Raw genomic sequence first — 24,273 nt, forward strand, 5'->3', positions numbered from 1 at the left:
TCAATTGATTCCAAATGTAAGGTCATTATAGCATTTGCTTTTTTATATAATAATTCACGGTGAGCATGCTTTATAATGTGGATCTGTGAGCTCTCACTGAGGTCACTTATTTAAAATGTTTAAGTTGGGAATTTTATTTGATTGTTGTATTCTGCTTCCTATTTGAAACCCAGAGAAAAACCTCCATTTAGTCAGTTTTGGAGAAAATAGTGTAAATCATGAAATCAGCCAAAAGAAGAAACCACCAAGCAGTAGTACATTTTTTCATGTAGCTGTTATTTCCAGAATTATCCATTTTGGTGTTAATCCAAGACATAGAGGTTAAATTGTTTATTTTAAAATGAGATATATATTCAAAGAAGCATTTTGCCTTTGTCACTGTTTTATAAATACACAAAGAATATTTTGTGAGGTGTTACAAGTAAAAATAAAAATCTGATAAATTTGCGCTCTTAACATCCAAATGTCATCTAACCTAATGGATTTATTACTGAGACAGATACAAATACATTTAATAATTAAAAATAGAAATTTTACATTGGCATAAATATGTAGGTCCTCAACAAATAGATTTGTTTAAATGTTTTAATACTGGGCTAACATTTATTCTGAGTGTTTAAAATGGATTATAGATTATTAGAAAAGAAATAATCGAATGCTGGAGAAGAAAAGCTCATGGAAAATTTTAAATGTTTGTTGATTATAGAAACATAAAACATGAGCTTTTCCCTTCAAACAATCAATAATCAATTAAACAACCAATATTTATTGATTGGACTACCTTAGATACACTGGGAAAGTATGAAAGAACTCTTGCACAGAGCCCCAGGGCTGCCACATTGCTCAGCTCCTGGAGGACATTCATAATGTGTATGGTGAGGATGGCACCCCCTAGTATTAAGCAGGGCTCAGCCAGCCTGTGGGGGTGGATGCAGCAGCCCTTCATGGTCCCTGTCCTCAGCTAGCTTACAATCCTTCCAAGCAAGGGGAAGAAGCAGGCAGGGTTGGAAACAAGATTGAGATACATGAAACAATAATGGCAAGAAAGTATATATAACAATATGATGAGAAAGAAGGGAGAAAAAAATTAAGATGGCACATGCCAAGAGGCCGGCTGCTGGTATAGTGGTTAAGTTCCCTGTTCTGCTGTTTCGATCCCAGGTGCAGACCTACCCACTGCTTATCAAGCCCTGTTGCGGCAGGCATCTCACATATAAAATACAGGAAGATGGGCTGTTAGCTCAGGTCCAATCTTCCTCAGCAAAAAGAGGAGGATTGGTGGCGGATTTTAGCTCAGGGCTAATCTTCCCCAAGAAAAAAAAAATAGATGACACATTCCAAAGACAGGGGAATGTAGTTTGTTTCTTTTTCCCTCATTCGGTGATAATGAGCAGATTCTAAAATAACTTGGGTAGGTGAGCATATAGTTGAGGACACGCTCTGTATAACAATGTTGCCTGTGGCCACTGAGAAACCTGGAGATTAGTGACTATAACTGAGGCTCTGGTAAAAATAAAATATGATCCAAGAAGAGACTATGACCTGTAGTCATTCGATGAGATTGGGTTTTAGCCATCAGGGAAATTTCAGTTTCAATGTCAAATTACTGACTTGATATCTTTATTTCTGAATTTTAAGGTTAGGAAACTGCCCAAGGTCAAGGAGCTAGTGCACTGCATAGTAAGAACTCAAATCCAGACAGTCTGGTTACAAAGCAGGGAAGGTATCTTTATACTCGATGCTGGCACAATGTTGGGCACTTAGCATCCAAATATTCATTGAATGAATAACTGAATAATGTCAGAAAAGAGGGAGACAGATGACGACTGGAGCTATAGAGGAAAACTTGCTAGGGAGAGGGTGGGAGTTGAGCTGGGCCTTGAAGAATGGGTGAGATTTGGGTGAATTTATAGGAAAGCAAAGAGCATTAAGCTTGGAGAACTTGAAGCAAGCAATGAGAATGGGTATGTGGTGTGTTTTGGGGATAGTGAGGAGACTGTTTTAATTATAAGAGAAGAAGCAAGTTAGTAGGCATGGAGACTGGGTAGACAGGTTGAAGTCAAATTGTAAAAGGCCTTAGAATCCAGGCAAGGGAGCAGAAAGCCACAAAAAGATTGTCTGTATGAGGGTGACATAATAAGAGCAATTTTTAAGTGAAAGCATTGTGCAAAAAAAAGCAACCATGTAGGCACGTTTTAAAGAATGCCTATTTTACTAATAAACTGATTTTAAGGAGAGGGGCTTTCATTTTATTATTTTTATTCAGTCAACTAATGTTTATTGAGTACCTGCTCTTTATTACGTATACACTGCAAAGGATGCAATAATTTGCAAAGATGGTTTAGTATAGTACATTTAGATGTATTAATGTTCAATTTTGAAGTAAGTTTTCTTTTCTTTCAAAATATTAAGCTCTCATTTCACTTAAATATAACGTATTTGAATGACTTCAATTATCTCTAATATGTCCTTTGTAAGATTTATTAATCTCCTAGCTGGTATTCAAAATAGTCACCATATTTAAGATGATTAGATCAGTCCAAAAATCAGTTTTTTAGGGGGCTGGCCCTGTGGCCGAGTGGTTAAGTTCGCGCTCTCCGCTGCAGGCGGCCCAGTGTTTCGTTGGTTCGGGTCCTGGGCGCGGACATGGCACTGCTCATCAAACCACGCTGAGGCAGCGTCCCACATGCCACAACTAGAAGGACCCACAACGAAGAATATACAACTATGTACTGGGGGGCTTTGGGGAGAAAAAGGAAAAATGAAATCTTAAAAAAAAAAAAATCAGTTTTTTAGCTTATCGATTTCTTAATAGGTTGTAGCTTTTGCTCGCTATTGCCAAAGAAATATAAGTTTCTGTCCTTAGCTCTTTCTTGTCTGATATATGTCTCTACAACTTGGAGAAGGTAAGCTCATCAAATTTATAGATGACACAAAGCTGAAAAGAAAACAATCTATCTGAGATCACAATCTAGGAAGGTTGGAGCAAGGGTAAATCTAGCAAGAGGGAACCATCAGGGATAGATCCAGTTCCTAGGTCCTATGCAAATAACTGCACCAGCAAAAGACTAAGATGATGCTTAGCGGCAATATGTGGGTTGAATATCCCAAGATGTCCACCCTAGCAAGTTCACAGTCCATGAAGTCTAAATTGAAACTTAACAGAGAATACTATCATATCCAGTGTGTGCTACCCTGTAAGGGAGCAATCCCAGTCTACACTAATAAGTGGGTTTTAAGCAAACACATACATCACGTATTTTTTGAAAAAATCCACTCCTTCTCAACTCAGAAGCACTATTAATTAGAAACAAAGGAGCCCAATTGATTTCTCAGCTTTTCAAAATATCAAATCCATCACTTTTATTGGTCAAAAACATACCTATCACAATAGTAATGTTGCCTTATATAGAGGCCAAAAAAATTTATGAGCCCAGTGCCGTGCACCATCAGATTCCTTCTGCAAATGGTTCTATGAATTCCGATAGAGGAGTCCTATATACAGATGAAATATTCTCACAAGGCACAAATTCACCAGAATCATAGATAATCCTGTCTTAATACTTTTCAAGCTTATATATTGTCCCTCTCTCTCTGGCCAGACCTAAGAAAGATAAGAAAGAAAGAAGTACTGAATTTTATTTCCAAAAATTATCAATAAGTTACCAAAATAAAAGAATTTGTTTTCAGTCTACATTATCTGTTTAGTTTCCAGAGGTTCTTAAATTGTTAGCCCCAATTTTTCTTCTAAGTTGTCATATGATTGCTAGGCACGATTTTAGTTCCAATTTGCTAGAATAGTCCTTGAAACATATTGTTAATTTTATCAAAGTCAAGTTACTCAAAAATTCTAGTGTGCAAACCTTCCAATATTACACAATCACACACACATACATACACATGCATACCACTCACATGGGTATAGAGGGGTTTTTGTGTTTTTCTGGATCTCTAGACATTAATAAAACTCACATACCCAAATGCTGCTAGTTCAACAAAATACATATCAAGAAACAAAACACATAGCAAGAAACATATCTAAAAAACTACTGAATTTAACCATCCTTTCATTCTTCAATTCGCCTGTTTCTTCCTCTAACAAATGTTGATTTCAGTATAATGGAGTAGTTAAGAGCTAAAGCTTTAGAGTCAGGCCTCCCGGGTGTGAGTCCTGGGGGTTCCAGTTACAGGTTGTGGGATCTTGGGCTTGTCATAGTTTCCTCATCACTAAATTGGGGATAGTAATAGTACCTGTCTTATAGGATTGTTGTATGGATTGAATTAATCAATGCATGTAACATGCTGAGAGCAGCACCTGACACATGTAAATGCTATATTCGTCTTTTTGTTATTATTATAGTCTCTGTGCTTGATCAATTTAAGTCTTCTTCTAAGGACAGATACTAATTCTCTTGACAAACATATTCACCCTTACAGTTCTCCTAAAATGAGGTTTAGCTCTCAAATTATGGAGAATACACCCTACTGATGGCAATTCCTTGTTCCTAAGAATAACTTTAGTGAAATGGGAGGTGAATATTATTAAAATATTGATTTATTGAGAGAATTCTCCCCAGACAAACCACATTTTTCAGCCTAGTGGCATGACACAGATAAAATTTATGTCAGAGGCTGAACTAAAACAATTAACTTTCTGGGTAACAGCAGGAAAAAAAAAGCACACTAAAAAATTACAAGGAAAAGTATGGACTGGTGTTCTCATGCTTGTTTAATTCTGCTGACCCTGATAGCTTTGCCCAAAATAGGGTGGGAAGGGGAGGTGTGTGGTGACATGAGACATAGATGACAGGTGTTTCCTGCCTCTGACAAGATCTGCTTTTGGACTCTAAGAGAAGACAAGAATGCAGTTATCCTACCCTCTTTGGAGTTCTTGTTCGCTCTTGTTCCTTCTTTATTGTGTTTTTCTTCATTCTTCTTCTATCTGCCTTTTCCCTATTCTCAACACCATTTCATTAAAATGACCAGGGTGACAATCTATCATTTCATTTTTCTTTTTCTGAAGCTCTTCTCTCTTCTGTGACCCTTATTTCACTACTATCACTCTTTTACATAAATTTAATCTGTCTGATAAGCACCCACCCACACCTAGTTTCACACTAGCACCATTTTGAGGGGAAAACCCCCCCAGAAATTAGAAAGGGAAGGGTTCTGCAGTTCCCAAAGTGCTGGTGAGGGTGAGGGTTAGGGGTGGGGAGAGATTCAGGGGAGAGTGTCTGAATCTGGGCAGTGTAGATCCTTGAGAACTGCAATTCATTGGTAGTTAATTTCTCCCTGTGTCTCAGAGAATCTAAAAATTTCATTTAAAATACATAATTTGATTCCATAACTAGTGATCTCTATCCTACAACCTTAAAATGATACTTAATTATCTGGATGGGCATTCTGGTGGTTCTAGGGAGAATGAGCTGCTCGCAAGGTTAACATCTAAGTGTGAATGAAGGTTTTGTTGTCCCACTGTCTAGACTTTTCTAAGGACAGTACTACTTCCTGAAGTTAGAGCCCAATTCAGGTCTTTTCTACCAACCTTAGCAGGTTATTAACAAATTGAATTTTCTTATAGGGTTGGAGTCATTACTGCTGGATCTAATCAGGGTTTCTCCAATGGATCATTCCAGCATGACAAGAGAATCAAGTATTCCTCTGAGCAAAATTACTTTTACTGCGCTCCTAAAATCACCAATTTTCATGAAAAGAGGAGGACTGGAAGTAACTTGGGTAATTTTTAGCTCCTAGGCACTTAAAAATATGATGTGTTAACTGTGGTTTCAAGTGTTGTGGTGACATTTTATTTCCTGGTTTTAGGGAGGATCGTCTCTTTCAGTTATTTTTACAAGCTATGCAAAGTTTGATCAAGTTTGCTGCCTCCACTACACCAAAGCCTTTGAAAGATTAAGAGAGGAATTTTTAGGGGTCAGTCATTCTCCAGTGTAAACCTAAAAGCTACTAAAGGAATGAGAAAAACCATCATCGTGATGGCCGACGTACTAGTGTGGACAAAGGGATATGGCCGCTCCATCTGATTCACCTGTTCATCTGCCTAAGCTTTGATCCCTCCACAGAAACCTAGAAGTACTAATATTCCTTCCTCCTCATGGGGAACCTCTGAGGTAATATGGTAAAATGAAATATAAAATTAAAAGGGGGGATGAAATTGGTTTTAAGAGAATAGGATCGTGGAATAAATAAGATGAGATAAATAAGAAGTGAGGTGAACACTCAAAATGTATTTTAGAAGTTGTGCACATTTCCTGCAGGAGAGGTGCATCCTTTTCTGATTAGTTTGCTTTTTCTTTTAGATATCAGGTACACAGAATTGGTTCACTGAGCAATACATCTAATAGAGCTAACAGTTTTATGTTGACAACCAAGTGTGAAGGGAAATATTCTTTTATGTTAGGATGAATGACCTTTTATTTTGGGTTATTTGTTAGGATAGTATGGATAGTTTGGGAGCAAACACTTTCTTCTGTCACTTGATCTTCCCTAGCTTAAGTGGGTTCCAGTTAGACTATCATTCAGGAGTGTCTGAAAAGAAAAATACTTGCCTAAAGCCTGAGGAATCCTATTTGCAAAACACAACAAAATGAAAACTCCACGGAGTATGGCTTTTTCTACATTGACATGGCAGAGCATTTGCAAATCTCTGGGAACTTCACTAAACTATTTGAAAACAAAATAATTCATTTCATTATTTATTTTAAAAACACACTCAACGCAATATGGTAAAATGAAATTAAAATTAAATGGGGGATCAAATTGGTTTTAAGAAAATAGGATGATGGGATAAATAGGAATGAAGGAAAAAGTGAGGTTACCACTCAGAATGCAGGTTAGAAGTTATGCATATTTCCTGCAAGAGAGGTATTTACTTTGCTTTTTCTTTTAGACATCAGGTACACAGAACCGGATCACTGAGTCATGCATGATCCACTTCTTCTGTATTTAGTTATTTGTGTAGTTATTTTATTTTATTTTATTTTTTTGAGGAAGATTAGCCCTGAGCTAACATCTGTGCCCATCTTCCTCTACTTCATATGTGGGACGCCTACCACAGCATGGCTTGACAAGTGGTGCCATGTCTGCACCGGGGATCCGAACCAGCAAACCCCGGGCCACTGAAGCGGAATATGTGCACTTAACCGCTGCACCACCGGGCCAGCCCCTTGTGTAGTTATTTTTAATAACAGAAGCAGCAGACATGAACACACCACTCACAAGTGGTTGACAAAAACAAGAAGCATACATTCGACTCTAAGTTTCCTAACAGCCAAAGAAAAGAAACAAACGGAATCTATAACATGATTTGCAATATTCATAATGATAAAAGAAGCACTATTCCTCAGTCTGGAACTATGAAGAATTTTCTCCTGTTAGTCTCATATAGGGGCATTATAAAATGCAAAAAAAAAAGTATTCAACAACATCCCTAACAGCAAATTTCATAGAGTTTTACCCACTTTGGTTCTGTTTGTTGCATTGAATGAGGTTAGGTTATGTTAGCCCGTGCCTGAATGTAAACATACGTAAAGTACAAACTTTATGTAGCTCAACCTCAGTACAAAAATACCTGAACTCCCATCTAATAATCCAAGATAGGTTAAAAATCAGAAAGAATAGGTACCAGTCTCTTTCTCCTAGATCACTATTCCATGCATTATCCTCTCTACTAAAACTTCTAACACTTCTTCTTCCATACTCTCAGCTGATGATTTTTTCTTATTTCAATGAGAAGCTATCAATTCTGTGCTTTTTCACCACCATTTCTATCCCTTAACATGCATCCATGCCCATTTATTCTGCCTTCACTTTGGCCACAACTGATGAACTGCTCATATTCCCTTTACTTATCCACTAGTCCCATCCTTTCTCAACTACTCAGGGACATCACTCCAGATTTGTCTCTTCTCTCTATTGCATCATCATTTTTTACTTCTTTTTTGGATCAGTCCCATAAGAACATAAAAGTGCTGATACTTTTGCAATATTAAAAAAACCCTTCTTTTGACCCCAATCCCAGCTCTGGCCCTGTTTCCCTAATCCCCTTTATAGCAAAATCATACAAAGAATAATTAATTCCTCTCCTTTGTCCTCTCTTAAAATGCTCTACGGCTTTCACCCACACCGTTCCACCAAAAATGCTGTTGAGAAATCAGTAACGAATTTCATGTTGTTAAATCTAATGATCAAATCTCAGCTCTCAATTTACTTGATCAATCAGAGGCAGGGGACACATTTTTTTGACTTCTGGTATGGCCACTGTCTTGGTTTTTCTACTCTGTTTCCATTTCCTTTGCTGGCTTCTCCTCATCTCCCCTAAATATGGGGCTCAGTCCATGGATCTTTTTTATTCTCTGACTACACTACTCTTTTGGTGACCTCTTCTAATCCCAGGGCATTAAATACCATCTATATAATAAAGACTTCAAAATTTGTACTCTAGTTCAGAACTATCAAATTAATTCTAGACTTATCTGTCTTTATTGGATATCGTAATAGTCTTCTCAAACATATCAAGCCCAAAGCTGACTCCTGATCTTTCTTCCAAACCTGCTCCTCCTGAATTCCTCCCCATCTTAGTAAACATTAACGGAATTCTTTCAGTAACTCTTGCCAAAACCTTGGAGTCTTTCACACCCCCTGCCTGCAATCCAACAACAAATCCATTGTCTTTACTTTCAAAATACTGCCACCTTCTAAACCTATCTAGAGTCTGGATATATTTTTAGTTCTCACTCCTCCACAGCTATGACCCAGTTTAATTCTCCATCATATTTGAATAGCTTATTGCAACAGTCACTTAACTGGTCTAACTGGTTCCTTCCCTTTATCTCTTTATAGTCTATTCTCAACCTGGTGGCCAGAGGGATCTTGCTTAGTCAGATCATTTCATCCTTCTACTTAGAAACCTCTAGTGGCTTCTGATCTCAGAGCAAAAGTCAAAGAACCTTCAACAGCTTAAAAGGCCTGACACAATCTTGCAATAATTTAAAAGTCTGACAATATTGAATATTGGTAAAGTTGTGGAACACAGAGAGTTTTTATTTTATCTATTTTTAAATTTTTATTTAATTTAATCTTTTAATTTGCTGGTAAGATTGTAAGGGGTATAATCACGTTAGAGAACAATATGTCAATATCTACTGAAGTTGAAAATGCATACTCTGACAGGAATTCTGCTCCTATGTTCATACATAAAAAACCTCACTCATGTGTAGAAAGTGACTAGACAATAATTTTTATAGCAACATTCCTTATAACACCCAAAAATCTGAAACAATCTAAGTGTCTATTTACAAGAGATGGAAAAATAAATCTTGATATGTTTATACAATAGAACACTACTAAGTAATAAAAATCAAGAAACAAAAGCTACATGTATCAACGTGGAGGGTCACCCGGAAAACTTCATCAGTATTAATATTTTTTCCTAAACAGGGTAGTAGGTCACAGGTGTTTATTACATTAGTCCTTATAGCCTCTGTATGTCTGAAATATATCATAATTTTTTAAAGAGGTAAATGGGAAATTTGTAGGAGGTGGGAACAGGGTAGAGGGAGAGCTTGCTGGGGGAAGGAATGGATGGACATAGGGATGAACATAGGGATGAACATATACAATCGTGTCTTGGGCCAAGAACCTTAATTTCCATTGTTTTCCTCCTCATCCCCACTGCAGTTTTCTTGTTTCGGGTTTTCATCTTTTGAGTAGCTTCCTGTTTGTTCTTCCTCCCTAGAGTCTTGTTCCCCAGAATACATTTTTTATAGTTCTGAGTAGTTTGTATAAACCCAAATCTAATCATGTCGGTCCCTCTACTTGTAAATCTTAAAAGACTTTTCATTTCTTAAAGTGAATATAAGTAAATTTCTTAACATGATATAGAGGGCACTTTGTAATGTGGACCCAAGCATCCTTACCAATATCTGTTCCCAAATATCTCCGTTCCCAGTTCTGTATTCTTTCTCACATTCCTCACTATGATCATCCTTTTTTCATGCCTGGAAAATACCAACATGAGACACAGTTTATGCGACTTCTTTCTAGCTTCTCTAGAGATAGCAAGTTCTTCCTTTCCTTGTATTTCTATAGAATTTTGTATAAACCTCTATTATAGCAGTCATATTGTGTAGGATTTTTATTTGGTAGTTATATTTCTGTTTCCCCCAATATGAGCTACTAAAAGTCAGGGACAGTGGTTTTTTGGTTATTGTTTCATTTTCTTTATTTGGTTGGTTTTAAACATTTGCACACATAGTTCCTACCAAGACATTTGACACATAGAGGGTGCTAAATAATTATTTGTGGAATCAATGATAAAATGAGTGGAGATTTTATTTACTAATGTTGTAGGTAATAAGAATAGAACATCAGGTGAGATATAAACCCAGTTTTCAAGTTTTTAGTTATCTGGTTGCCTCTTCTCATTAATTAAAACAGTTTTTCAGCTTATACATATCTTCAATGTTTATTGACTAGTTTCATGAATGATAAAAAGATGCAAGCATTATTTTGTTCATATTAGCTAAGGGCAGTCAAGAAGCGAGCTGGTCTCATTGCTAGGGTAATTCAAAACTGTTATACTGATGGGATACCAGGATATTTGAATTTATTTTTGAAAGTCTGGATTAATGTAACATTAACTTTTGTTTTGAAAAGACATACAAGATGCTGTGGCTCCCTTCTCCATTCTCAAAATTTAAGCTGGTAAGACCTGAAGGTATATGGTGTCATTGTGGGGCCAGACTATAGCAAATGGGGACTATCTCAAGAATCTAACATCGGCACAGGAAAATCTGCTTTTTTGAGTTTTTCATTTTCCAACATCAAATTATTTTATAATTTAGAGAAAAAAACTACTGCTTCTCCATTTGTTTCCAGGACAATTGAATGTGGTAATTTACATTTTTCAGAACATATCAGCTTGGGTATTTCCTCAAAACTGGACAAATTCCACATTTTAGAAATGATTAGCTATTACTCATGCTCCAACTTCCAAGTAGCTTGAATATTAAGAACTGGTTTTAAAAACCAAACCCACAAAGTACTCCAGGAATTGTAAATCATTCTTCAATAGTCAACCACCAAGGCACTTCAATTTAGAAAAGAATCAAGAGAGACTTTCCACTTATTCAAGTCTAAATGTCTTAACCCAGTTTCAGACTGAGAAGGAAACACTCTAAAGATGCAAAAAATGCAACAGCACTTATTTTTGGGGGGAGGAGTGGGGAAGCTCTCTTATAGATTCTCTGAGAAACAGGTATGACACTGAGTTACTAGTCATTACTGATAGAGGTGAGAGAGAGCTGATGATGTGAACAGAGCTGAAGGAAAGTTGTCTAGCTAATCAAAATACCAGACTTCCATTTCGAACCCTGAATGGTTTCCCAAATTTTTTAGGCTGGTTAAGTCCATCTTCTGCATTATTTCTCAAACACACTAGGATATTGTTACCATGTGTGTTTTCATTTTTGTTACTGTTTTTATAATTTACTCTAATTGAATGAAAAATGAGGGCATGAAGTAAAGCATGATTCTTTTTCTCCTTTAACCCCACAAGTTAAGCACAGACTTGCTGCATGCTGACTCTTGTAACACTTTGTAGGAGGCCCCCATCTAGCAATCATTCTTTGTGACTCTCAGACAACTGCTAGCCATACTCTTGAATGAGAGAAATGGGGGGAGTTTGGAAATTGCAAATCAAGAGTCTCAGTAGTATGATCTTTAGTTCTGCCTGACAAAGTCCTCAGCCCAAAGCAAAAATTCCCCAAATCAGTAATCCTTAGGCCTGTAGCATTAATCTCATTATTTTGAATATTTTTCCTTTATCCTTTTTAAACTTCCTCAATATATCACTTGAGTGAGATGAGAGTTATATGATCTTGCTATAATTATCAGCTTTAGAAATGACTAGTAACTCACTGTGAATAGTACAGGATGTTGAATGCAATTTGTGCTAAATTTCAAAATTCCTATTTGAAGGATAGGCTTATAATATTAGGACCTTTCTTAAATAATTTCAAACTAATAGTAGTTGGTTCTAGACAAGCAAAACTGAGGGCTTGAGAAGGATGAAAGGAAAACAAATTCTTCACTATAAATACATTTGTACCATTTGAATTTCTTGCCATATAGAGGCAATGCTTATTAAAATTTTTTGTTTCATTAAAACATTTTTTTCAAGCTTTAGTATAGACACTAATTGCAGAACTCTTGCTCTCTTAACAAAGGTAGAAAGAATTAAAAGGCTTATCTAAAGGTTCCAGACATGTCAGTGTTGAGAATCGAATCAAAATCCAGTATTTCAATGTTTCCCTATTCTCTTCCATACCACATTTAGAATTGGTTACAAATTTCTATTTCCAATATCCATCTCAGGGCTTTCTTTGTATTTTTACTCCTAGATAGCTACCCAATACTTATTTTATTTGAAGCATATTTTAACCTCTCTTGATTATGTTTTTTTCCAAAAATGATTTTCCCCAGTGACAACTGAAACTCAAGTGATGATTACAACAAAAGAGATTTTAAGAGTTTTTCCAGAACCAGGGTCATTGGTGACATTTCCATAAATCACACACAATCTCAACACGGACCATCTTACAGAGAAGCCTCACTCTAATAAGCTTAATATACAGAGGTTAAAATACCCCTGTTGTATTTATCTTTCACTGTGCAGCTTACCAAAACCAAATTTCTGTCATCAACAATTATTAATCATCCATATGCCCTGTAGAGAATTTTAATAAAGCATATTATGAACCTGGGTGGGGGACGTGGGAGAGACACAAATGTGATCCAAATTTATAAAAGGAGAAGGGGGTCCCTATTACTCCACCACATCTGTTTGCCACATGTTCATAAATCACATCAATGTTTTGAACATTTCTCCTAGCACCTTCCTGTCACTCTGGTTTTATAGTTCATAATTTTACCCCTCGTCCCCCGACACAAAAAAAATCTCATTATTATATTTCAGGCTTGAGAGTGACATTTGACCAAGTATTAAGTCAAGCAACTGCAGCTAATGACTGTGGCTGGTGCCCAAGGACCCTCTAGTTTCTTGACATTGGTCACAGCAAGCAAAAGTGGGAGCAAAACTTCTTGTTTATTCTAAAGAAGCAGGGAAATAATATGAAGACACCAAATGCCACTGCCAAACCCAAAAGAAAGCTGCATTTCGAGCCTGAATCTATGAAACAGAGTTGCCACAAAGAAAGCTGCCAACATAGAAAAAGATGTTTTTCTTTGCAAGCAGAATCCTCAGAATACCATGCATACCACTCTAAGTTTATTTTCATTTTCCAGTGATGCTAATACACGACTACAGGTAGTGCAATGCTTGTCCTCCAGGAGTTTGCCATCTCTGACAAGCATGACATGTAAAGACAGAGCAACAGGATTCAAGGCTGCATTTTCAAGACAGCCTATGTGATCTGTTGGTTTTAATGGGAAAAAAAGTAAGCAAACTAAAGATACAGAGGGAGTCAAATTAACTATGGTATCATATAGATGAGACTGAGGTCTCCGGTCGTTATGGCTGATTGCCACCCCTAGACACACCTTGCTCCAAACATACAGTACTGCTGAATAGATGATAACAACCACAAAAACATGCATATCCATATCTAAGCTTAAAAATAAAAAAGGAAAATCACATAGTGCCAGAAATGAACGGAATCAACCTGAAGCCAGAGCAATGAATGGGAGATAAAGCCAAATGGGCCATGAGGCTACATGACCTGATTCTAAGTTACTGAGGCTTTAAGCTGAGAGTAGAGAGACAGAAAGAAAGACATAAGTTGAGTTTGCAAACCTAGGGGCATGGGAAACTATAGGAGCACTCCCAGTGTAAAACCAAGAGCCTGGAAGGGACTAGAAAAGCTCTTTCCATTGGACTTGGAATTTGACAAGAAAACATGGGCTGCCTGTCCTAGGTCATGAGTGAAAATTAATCATCTGGGAGAAATCTAAACTGATACAATGTGGAGATAGGGGGTTGAATTCACATATTATGCTTGGTAAAAGAATCTTAAGTCAAGAAACAATTGTAAAAACTGGTTGAGAGGCCCATGGGATTGGCAGAAGTAGACATAGAACCTCCCACAATAATGACTTCACAACCCTGAACCATGACATATCCTTAGAAATCAATTCAATCTGAAGAAAGATTCAGTCTAAAATTTGAAGTACCCAAGGAAACAGAAGTCCATGAGAGCCAGGAATCACAATGAACAGAATTCATATGTTAAAACCAATAGAAAATAGAACAATGTGAATATAAATTTGTTTAAATGTTCAAAGATGCAAATAAGGAAGAAATAAAAGTTGTAAGGACAGCATCTCCTAAAACAGAAGAGGCAGTTTTGAAAAAGAGTAAAATGGAAATCCTAAAATTAAAAATATAATAATCGAAAGGAAAAGCTCAATATATGAACTAGCCAGTATGTTAAACACAAATAAAGAGGAAACAAGTAAATTTAAAAAAAGATCTGAGAAATTCACCTAAAATGTAGTAAAATAGATTATATATATATATATATATATATATATATATATGTCTCTGTCTTTCTCTAAATATATAAATATATGAAGTTAAGTAACATGGTACCTTACATATTGTTTGCATGTAATTTCTCAATTAATTAATTGAAACTTATTGGTAAACAAATGTTTTATTACAAATAAAAAAGACACATGAAGGATAGAACGAGAATCTCTGAAATATGTCTAACAAATCTACTAAATAGTCTCTCCAGAATGAGAGATTGGGAAAGAAGCAATACTCCAAAAATGAAAGAAACTATGAATCTTCATACTCAAAGAGCAGACAATAGAGTAACTTTAAAAAAATTCACACTTAAGACAACCATGGTGAAACTTTAGAACATCAAAGATAAATTTTAAAATTAAAAAGAAAATTTTAAGATGTACAAACACTGAGACAGGTTGTATTTACAGATCCTTACTGAAATATTACCAAAAAATATACTTCAGCAAGAAGGAAATTAAATATAGAAGGAAAGAGATCGTGCAAGAACCCATGATGAACAAACAAAAAAATCAAAAGAACGTTGATAAATCTAGGTTTAAATGTTTAGAAGTGTATGTGTGTAGATTAAAATAAACTAAAAAATAACAGATTATGAGATGGGAGAAAATATTTTAAGGTCCTTGTCTTACTTCAAGAGAAGGATAGAATTATTGACTCACCTCAGAACTTATTAAGTATACATTACTATTTAAGAGTAACTAGTAGAAGAATAGAAATAGAATGTATAACTCACAAACTTACCAAGAGATGTTTTTAAAAGAGTGAGGCAAGGGGGCTGGCCCCGTGGCCGAGTGGTTAAGTCCGTGTGCTCCACTGCAGGTGGCCCAGTGTTTCTTTGGTTCGAATCCTGGGCACGGACATGGCACTGCTCATCAAACCATGTTGAGGCAGCATCCCACATGCCACAACTAGAAGGACCCACAACGAAGAATATACAACTATGTACTGGGGGGCTTTCGGGAGAAAAAGGAAAAAAATAAACAAATCTTAAAAAAAAAAAAAGAGTGAGGCAAGGATGGGAATAAACTCAACCAATACAACAGAGGAAACAACCACGTACCTGTCTAGGTTTTTTTATTGGTTGCTATAGCTTACAAAAGGGCATCAATGAAAATAAGGCACTGTATGCATTTTCATGAATTATGATGAAGATGAAGTTATAAGAATTATACATAAGATGTTTTTGAATATTAAATAAGATAATACCTTAGAGTGAGTTAAACACAGAGAAAGGAACAAAGTGAAAGAGTTCAATAAATGATAAACATCATTATGTTTAAAGTTAAGAAGTTTAAACTTCCACAGTTAACCAGGAGAAGAATCTGGCATCTTCTTTGATATTAGTGTGCAATGTGATTACAAAGTAACATTCTAAATTTGGCAGTTTGGCTATTTTTAGCAGGAGCCAGAAGGCCAAAACAACAAAACCTTTCTGACATTTATTACATAGAAATAATAATGATAAACAGTGCAGTGAGAGGAAAGGATAAACAGAGTCTTGTGATTGAATTTAAAGGGATGGCAGATTCATTTGAAAGCTGTCACCACTTTTCAAATGGTAGGGGAAAATTCAGCTTTGAGATTATGCTAGAAAAACATTAAACATTTTCTATATCCAAAATTGCTCTCTCCATTCTTAAAAATCTTACAGAACTATGTATCATTTTCATGGAATTTTTCACGCTCTAGTTTGTTTAATAATTTTTTGAGGACTTGTATTTTTAATTCTGGATCATAAGAATTTGAAGACTTGAATAATGTCATTCATCATTGGCAGTTTTCCCACAAAACTACCATATATTGTGTACCTAGTTGAAACTCATTAAAATTGGCTTGTGGATGAAAAGCTGAGAATAATTCTTCTAAAAATAACTGACATCTGTGAAAAAGAGCTGCTTAAATTCAGTAGCACTTTTCCCCCTTGTCGTAGAGAAAGACAACCATTCTCTTTACCCCTCTTCTTACTCCACCAGAGAGAGACCAGACAGGAGCCAAGAGAAAGATTTATCAAGGAATGTAAGCTTCCAATTTTTTAAGTTAAAAGGCTTCAGATGCTTCAGGAGTAGATCCTTCTAACAGAAACATCAAATATCCCTAGTTTTGAAGGTATCAGAGATATAAAGTCACATTGCTCCATTATTCAGCTAGGAAGGTAACTTTGTTCTTCATTCAAGAAGTATGTTACTTTATAGTAGATACCAGAATCAAGAATTTTAATGGATCCAGTTTCTCTCCAACCACCTATTGCACATAAAAAGGAGAAGGCACTAGATGTAAACGTTCAGTGATGCATATTCTCACTGAGGTCTTCAGTGTTTACTTCCATCTTCTCTCCCCCATCCCCAGACCACTTCTGTGCATCTCTCATTACCATGCAGCAGAGGATTGCATTGTAAATCATTGTCTAAATAATATTATCCATTAAGTCAAAGATAGCTTTATTTTGAAGAGTGCCTTAAAAATTGCACCTTACTATGTGTATAGAACTCCTTAAGTGCCAGATGGTTTCATTTCAACATTAAGTTGCTGATCTTCCCATGACACTTGCCAGAAGAAAGTTTGGGACACCTTTTCACATATTTCTTGAAGTAGCCTCTTGATGCTAAGGAAGCCTCTCCAGATGTAACCCAGTAAAGATAATACCTTGCAAACCATAAATAAAATGGCACCAACTAAGCTCACACCAGGAGACTGTCAGCCTGTGGGAAGGCTTTTTTTCCCTCCAGCAAAACTCAACAAATAAAATAGCAGGCAATTAAAGGTAGAGGGTGAAGTTCTAACTCTGCTTGCACATTGGAATCATCCCAGATCAACTGAATATGTATTTCTAAGGAGGAAGAGGTCAAGACATTGCTATTTTTTAAAAAAGCTCCTTTCGTGATTCTCATGTTCAGCCACGCTGAGAACGAGAGCTATGGGGCCTACTGGCAGGAGCATCATACTTTCTCCTTAGAATGAAAAAACTACACAGGCTTATTGTATTTACAAAGATAGTTATAGAAAAGCAAAAAGCAGAGGAAAAAAAATCCATGTGTAATCTTGATTTCTAGAGATAATTATTAGAACCTTGGTGTATTTTCTTCCAGATTCTTTACTCTGCATGCCCGTGTGAAACATGTTTGAATACATAAACAATTTTTGTTTCTTGCATTTTTCCCCTTCATATATCATAAAAAATATTTAGAATCATGATTTCATTGAGAAAATGGCTGATAATGTAGGAAAAAATACTCAATGCAATTTGGCCTTTATTTTTATATTACCTGACTATAAAAAGTCTAATCCACTATTAGAATGACCTTTTAAGCAGGAAAACATTGGCTGATTTATTTATTTCCTTCTTTCCTTCCCTTCCTTTCTTCTTTCCTTCTTTCTGGACTTCCTGCCTTCCTTTTTGTTTTTGAGAAAATTAATTTATAAAAGAGGTTGAATGTAGAGAAATTGGAGCCCTCATACATTGCTGGTGGAAATGTAAAATGGTACAGCTCCTTTGGAAAACAATTTGGCAGTTTCTTAAAAAGTTAAACACAGAATTACCATGTGATGTAGTGATTCCACGCCTAAGTATTACCCAAGAAAAATTAAAACATACTCCCCACAAAAACTTGTACACAATGTTCAAAGCAGTATTATTCATAATAGCCAAAAAGTTTGAATAACCCAAATGTCCATCAACTGGTGAAGTGATAAATAAAATGTGATATTCTAAAACTTGTAATATTATTCATCAATAAATGAAGTACGGATACATGTTACAACATGGATAAGCCCTGAAAACATTAGGCTAAGTAAAGGAAACCAGTCACAAAAGGCCACATATTGCATGATTCCGTTCATATGAAATGTCCAGAAAAGGCAAATTTATAGAGACAGAAAATAGAGTAGAGTTACTCAGAATGGAGGTGGTGGGGTGGCGGGGAGAATGGGGATTGACTGCTAATGGATATGGGGTTTCTTTTGGTGAGGATGAATATATTCCAAAATTAGATTGTGGTGATGGTTGAACAATGCTGTGAATATGCTAAAAAACATTGAATTGTACATCTTAAATGGACAAATTATATGGTATGTGAATTATATCTTAATAAAGCTGTTTAAAAAAGAGAGATAGACTCTGAGTCCTTATTTCACATCTTAGTGTTGTAACGTTGACCATTCATTACCTCTTTTTAAAGAAATTTGCCACCACTAGTCACTCTTCCTTTCTTCCTTCTTCCAATGGCTCTTTTACAAATGAGCTGATGGGGAACTCTTTACCATCTCTTCCAGGAAAAAATAAAGAATTGTACCTGCTTAGCTCTTGTTTAGAAGATGTTTGATATTACGAATCTCAATGTCACTAGAAATTCAACTTCATCCCCAAGGGCAAAAGGGAGATTTGAGTGAGATCTGTGTCACTAAGAGATGCTGTCAACATTCTTTTGACATTAAAATAACTTTCTTCAGGACTTGAATTCTTGGAACACAGCACTCACTTAGCTAAGTTTCTAGTTTGCTGCTTTTACTATCTGCTGAAAACACAGCTTAAAATAACTCCATGTTATTCTAAAAAAAGTTCTCTTTGAAAAATTCTGTTCTCATAATTTATCATCCTGAAAAATACAGGCACATAATACTTTAGATTGGCAATGGGTTGAGAGGTGCAAAAGAGGAAGTTGGGCTGCTCAGAGTGCTGTGAGGAGTTATGAAATTGAGTAGCATTTTGTATTGATCAAGCAGGACATAATAACAAATGCCTGCTTCTTCCCTGACTGCATGTTGTGGTTAACTTGATTAAAGACAGGTTTAGAGTCAGTTTGAGCTTCAGGGTTGCACTAAGCTGGTCAAACTCAATTGTTACTTCAAATTGCACTTGGACACTTGGAGATAGCAATTTGGGGATTTGGGGGGATATTTTCCTCCCCTTCTGCTTTCAAGTGGTACAAAATAATGTGAAATTTTCTGGCCAATCATAGACTGATTGAGTACATATAGTAAGAAGTCAACCACCAACTAATCTCCCGGGGCAGACATCCTAGAACTGGTGGGCACATTCCCTTAGAATTAAAGTACCAGTCAAAGGCCTCATAAAGGGGAGGAAAAGGGGCATTAATCTTAACAAAAACCTGGAAGCATTTCCCATCTTTTTAAGATTTCAAGTGATTTAAAAAGAAACTGTGAGAGGAAAACGTAATTTAAAAGAAGATGTATAGTCTGTATTAAAATTCAGAGGACCATATCAAAACTATATTCATGGTCCATTCAAGAAGGGTCTTCTGTACAAAAAATGAATGGTATGGAAAATAGTATATTATACTATGACAGTCCTTTGACATAAACTATTATCATCTCTCACAGAGGCTTATGACCTTAACTCAGGCTGTGTCCATTTTTTTTGAACAAAGGGACAAGAAATACTGGTCTTTATCAATATGGAATCCTAAAAGTTAGTGGTCCTCAAACTTTAATTGCTTTTACTTTTTAGAACAGTTTTTGGTTTACAGAAAACTTAGAAAGTACAAATTGTTCGCAGATACCTCCTCTCCCCTGCCCCTACTCTGCATAAAGTTTTCCCTATTATTAACAGCTTGCATAATAGTGCTACTTTTGCTACAACTGATGAATGAATATTGGCATATTATTATTAACTAAAGTCCATAATTTATGTCCAAGTTTATTCTTTGTGTTGTATAGTTTTGAAAAATGTGTAACGTCGTGTATCTACCATTGCAGTATTATGCATAATAGCTTCATTGCCCTAAAATCCTGTTTTCCACCTATTCATCCATCCCTTCCTTTCTTCCTCCAAAGCCCTGGCAACCACTGATCTTTTATTAATCCCTACGGTGTTACTTTTTCCAGAATGTCTTGTAGTTGAGATCATACATTAAGTAAGCTATTCAGATTTGCTTCTTTCACTTAACAATATGCATTTAAGATCCCTCCACTTCTTTTCATGACTTGATAGCTCATTTCTATTTATTGCCGAATAATACTCCCTCCAACATATGTAGCATGTTTTGTTTATCCATACACCTACTGAAGAACATCTTGACTGCTTCCAAGTTTTGACAATTATAAATAACACTGTTATAAACATTCACGTGCAAGTTTTTGTGTGGACATAAGTTTTCAACTAATTTGGATAAATACCAAGGAGTGCACTTGCTGGATCCTATGGTAAGATGATGTTTAGCTTTGTAAGAAACTCAAATTTCCAAAGAGGCTGTACCATTTTGCATTTTCACTAGAAATGAATGAGAATTCCTATTCCTCCATATCCTCTCCAGTATTTGGTGTTTTCAGTATTTTGGATTTTAACCATTCTAGTAGTTGCATACTACTGGTATTTCATTGTTGTTTTAATTTGCAATTCCTTAATAACATATGAGATTGAGCATCTTCTCATATGTTTATTTGCCATCTATCTGTCTTCTTTGGTGAGAAGCCTGTTCAGACCTTTTGTCCACTTTCTAACTGGATTATTTGGTTTCTTATTGCTGAGCTGTAAGTCTTCTTTATATATTTTGTTTACCAGTCCTTTATTGGATAGGTGTTTTGCAAAGATTTTCTTCCAGTCTGTGGCTTTTCTTTTCATTCTATTTGCACCCTCACGCCAGTATATAGCACAGCAATAGGCACAAAGTAGAATCAATAAATGTTAACTGAATGAACAAATAATGTAATTAGGGTTAGCTTTCCTTTAGGCATTCCTGTTGCTGACCAGAAGTTTCTTCAAAGAATATGAAAACCTGATTAGAGATTAATGGCTATTTTTAAAAATCCTTTCCTTAGAATGCACTGAGCTTCTTAAACAACCGAAAAAATAAGTGTTTGAGTATTGAATTCCTTTCAAATTAATCTCAGCAGGAAACCTAATCAGGAAGATGGGTCTTAAAAATAAAACACTTCTCTTGAAAAGCTATCAAATGAGTCTGCAGTTCCTAGAAAGATCTAAAAGCGTCCAACGAGAAAAACATCAAACAAAACAGGTCTTGTCTAAAGATAAGGAATCAGAATGACATCAGACTTCTCAACGGCAACACTGGAAGCTAAAAGACAATGTAATAGGCCTCCCAAATAATCAGTAAAAATTATTTCAATCAAGAATTGTGTATTGGACCAATCTCTCAATCAAGTATGAGTGCATAATAAAGAAACTTCAAAAATGCAATACACAAAAATTTCAGTGCACCCTTTCCAGGAAGTTATTCCAGGATAATTTCTAGAAAACAAGAAAGCAAGAAAAAGTAAATCAAGAAAGAAAAGATTAGGCTCAGCAAATCTCCTGCTAACCAGGCTCACAAGAAAATGATGTACAACCCAGAAGTTCATTCCATTAATTTTCATTGATAAATATAATGGTCAAGTACCCTGGAACACTATTTATCATCTGGCCACTGTATTCTTTCTCTAATGGAAAATCTACATAAGAAACATGTACATAATCAGGAAGTTGTTGCTTTGTAAATATGAATCAAAGTGAAGGGAGATAGTCTGTGATGGCCAATGTATCCATGTCCACTGTCAGGATATAAAATATACAGATGCACTTGGGGGCTCTCTCATCACACCCAGGATAGTGGGGAAGATATGTTAGCATTCCTATGCAATATATTATTCTGCACTTAATTGTCATCCTCTCTGTTAAGTCATTCTTTCTATTAACAGGATTAAATCTATGGATTAAACTTTATTGAAGGGTTTCCAAAACGTCCTCAGTCACATATTTACAAACTATCTTTTTAGAGTAGATTACTTCTATATTTCAATGATTATGTGTGATTCTTACTTCTTTCATTCAAAGAATATTACTTTATTTCCAACTTTGGGGGCATTTCACAATAGCCTCTTATATACTAACTACATATATACTCCAACAAACGGAATCAAATTAACTAGAATTCTCAAACTGAATCATGACAAAACAAACTTGTAATTAGGAATTTTCTCAAAACACTTACCTTATTCAGAACATATTTGGTTGTAAAGAACAGAAGCTGGCTCAAGTAAAGGGTGGTAAATTAGAATTATAGATCTTACAGTATACAAGAGAAAGCTAAACAACCAAGTCTCTGAATAGATGAGATCATTGGGGATCTCAGCAGCAAGAGATTTTGGGTAATTACTGTAAGAGCTGCACTATTTTTGCAACCCACCTATATTACATTCTAACATTTCACTATCAATATGACTCAGCTACACTATACGTGAGTATTACTTTTCTGTTTCCCAGTCTCTTTGAGTTTAGAACACGTATTTTCTGAAACCAAAATATATCTATATATCTTCCACCTTGATCAGTCACAGCTACTTTTGTAATCACATCACACACTTGCACACATACACACACTCACACACATACATACATGCGCACACAGTAACCATTCAAACTTAGCTCCAAAACTGGCAAAGAAAAGTAGAACTAACAAAATTTAGTATAATTTCAGAAAAAGAGTAATTTTTGACAGCAATATTTTTTTAAGTCACAGATTAGAAAGCATTATGTCAAAATACAGGGTCAATCCAAGGTTCCTATGTAGGATTGTTAAATTTGATCTATTCTGTAACCACTGACACTATAACCACTAATCCCAGTCCCCTTGACTTTTTGTATCATTAGTCACAGTGGGGACTCTGTTGTCGTGTGAATGGATCAATACAAATCCATCCCTATTACTGAAATACTACCTCAAATTGCATGCCTTATAATGGATAAGAGTTAACATCTTGATTTATAAGTAGTTAATTATAACCATGATTGAAACCAAGATCAAGAGCTGGAATTAAAACAAGCTAAAAGACAATCTAAAAATGTGGAAAGACTAGAGAGCAGAGCAGCTAGAAGGGAAATGCTAGAGTGAAGAAAAAAGATAGAAAAGAAAGCCAATGTCCAGATAGGGGACGAAGGGAACAGGAAAAGTAGAGAGAGAAAAGAAATATTGTAGATGCACTTACTTTGAAAAGTTGAGCTAATTTCATATAAACTATTACAGTAAGCCTCTGTTTAAAAAGACAATGATATGGGACTCATTTTTGAGGACTCCATTCTCTTTGCCTCACAGCTGTGTATGGCTCTCTTTAAACAAGGGGACCACACAGCTACATTAAATGACATGAAATTTGTTCCAAATGAGTGACTAATATTTTCAAACTTATATATAATAGGCAGAGTTTCTTAATCTGGAACACATGGTCTCCCAAGTAGCCCATAGAATTCAGAGGATCTGTAAGCTAGGATGCGGAAGATTGTATCTTTATTTTTATTAACAGCCAGCTAAAATTTAGCATTTCCTCCAATTATGAATGTAAATGACAAACCACAGCAGTATTAATGATATCGGGGACTCATATTCATGTCACATTATAATTGTTGCAGATATCTCAAACTATCATTTATGCTTACTACTTCTTTGAAATTATATTAGTTATTATACCTGCTCCTGGATATTGTTATCAAATGTGTCAATAATCAAAACATTTCTATTACTATATCACAAATTTGTTTTATTTTTAATATTTTGATAACTGTATTCCAATATAATTGGTTGCCTTTGTACTACTATGTATTTTACTTTAGGCACCTGAAAACATTATTGTGAGAAATGTTTCATAGGCTTCACTAGACTGCAAGAGGTCCATGGAATGAAATTTCAAGACTCCTGAAATAATGGGACTCAAAATATGAGTGATGCAGTAAAAATTTTCATATCATTAAACAACAT

The 24,273-nt window shown here is 35.6% G+C and overlaps 1 long non-coding RNA gene across 1 annotated transcript in view; it reads right to left on the reverse strand.

The window, feature by feature from the left end:
- Positions 1–24,273, reverse strand: part of LOC123275685 (uncharacterized) — a 144,928-nt gene that overhangs the window by 59,812 nt on the left and 60,843 nt on the right. Inside the window, exon 2 of the long non-coding RNA XR_011493299.1 lies at positions 9,936–10,016. This is a non-coding gene — a long non-coding RNA (uncharacterized lncRNA). The remainder of the gene's footprint in view (positions 1–9,935; positions 10,017–24,273) is intronic.

Source organism: Equus asinus, chromosome 12, assembly GCF_041296235.1.
Source record: "Equus asinus isolate D_3611 breed Donkey chromosome 12, EquAss-T2T_v2, whole genome shotgun sequence".
Lineage (NCBI taxonomy): Eukaryota > Metazoa > Chordata > Mammalia > Perissodactyla > Equidae > Equus > Equus asinus.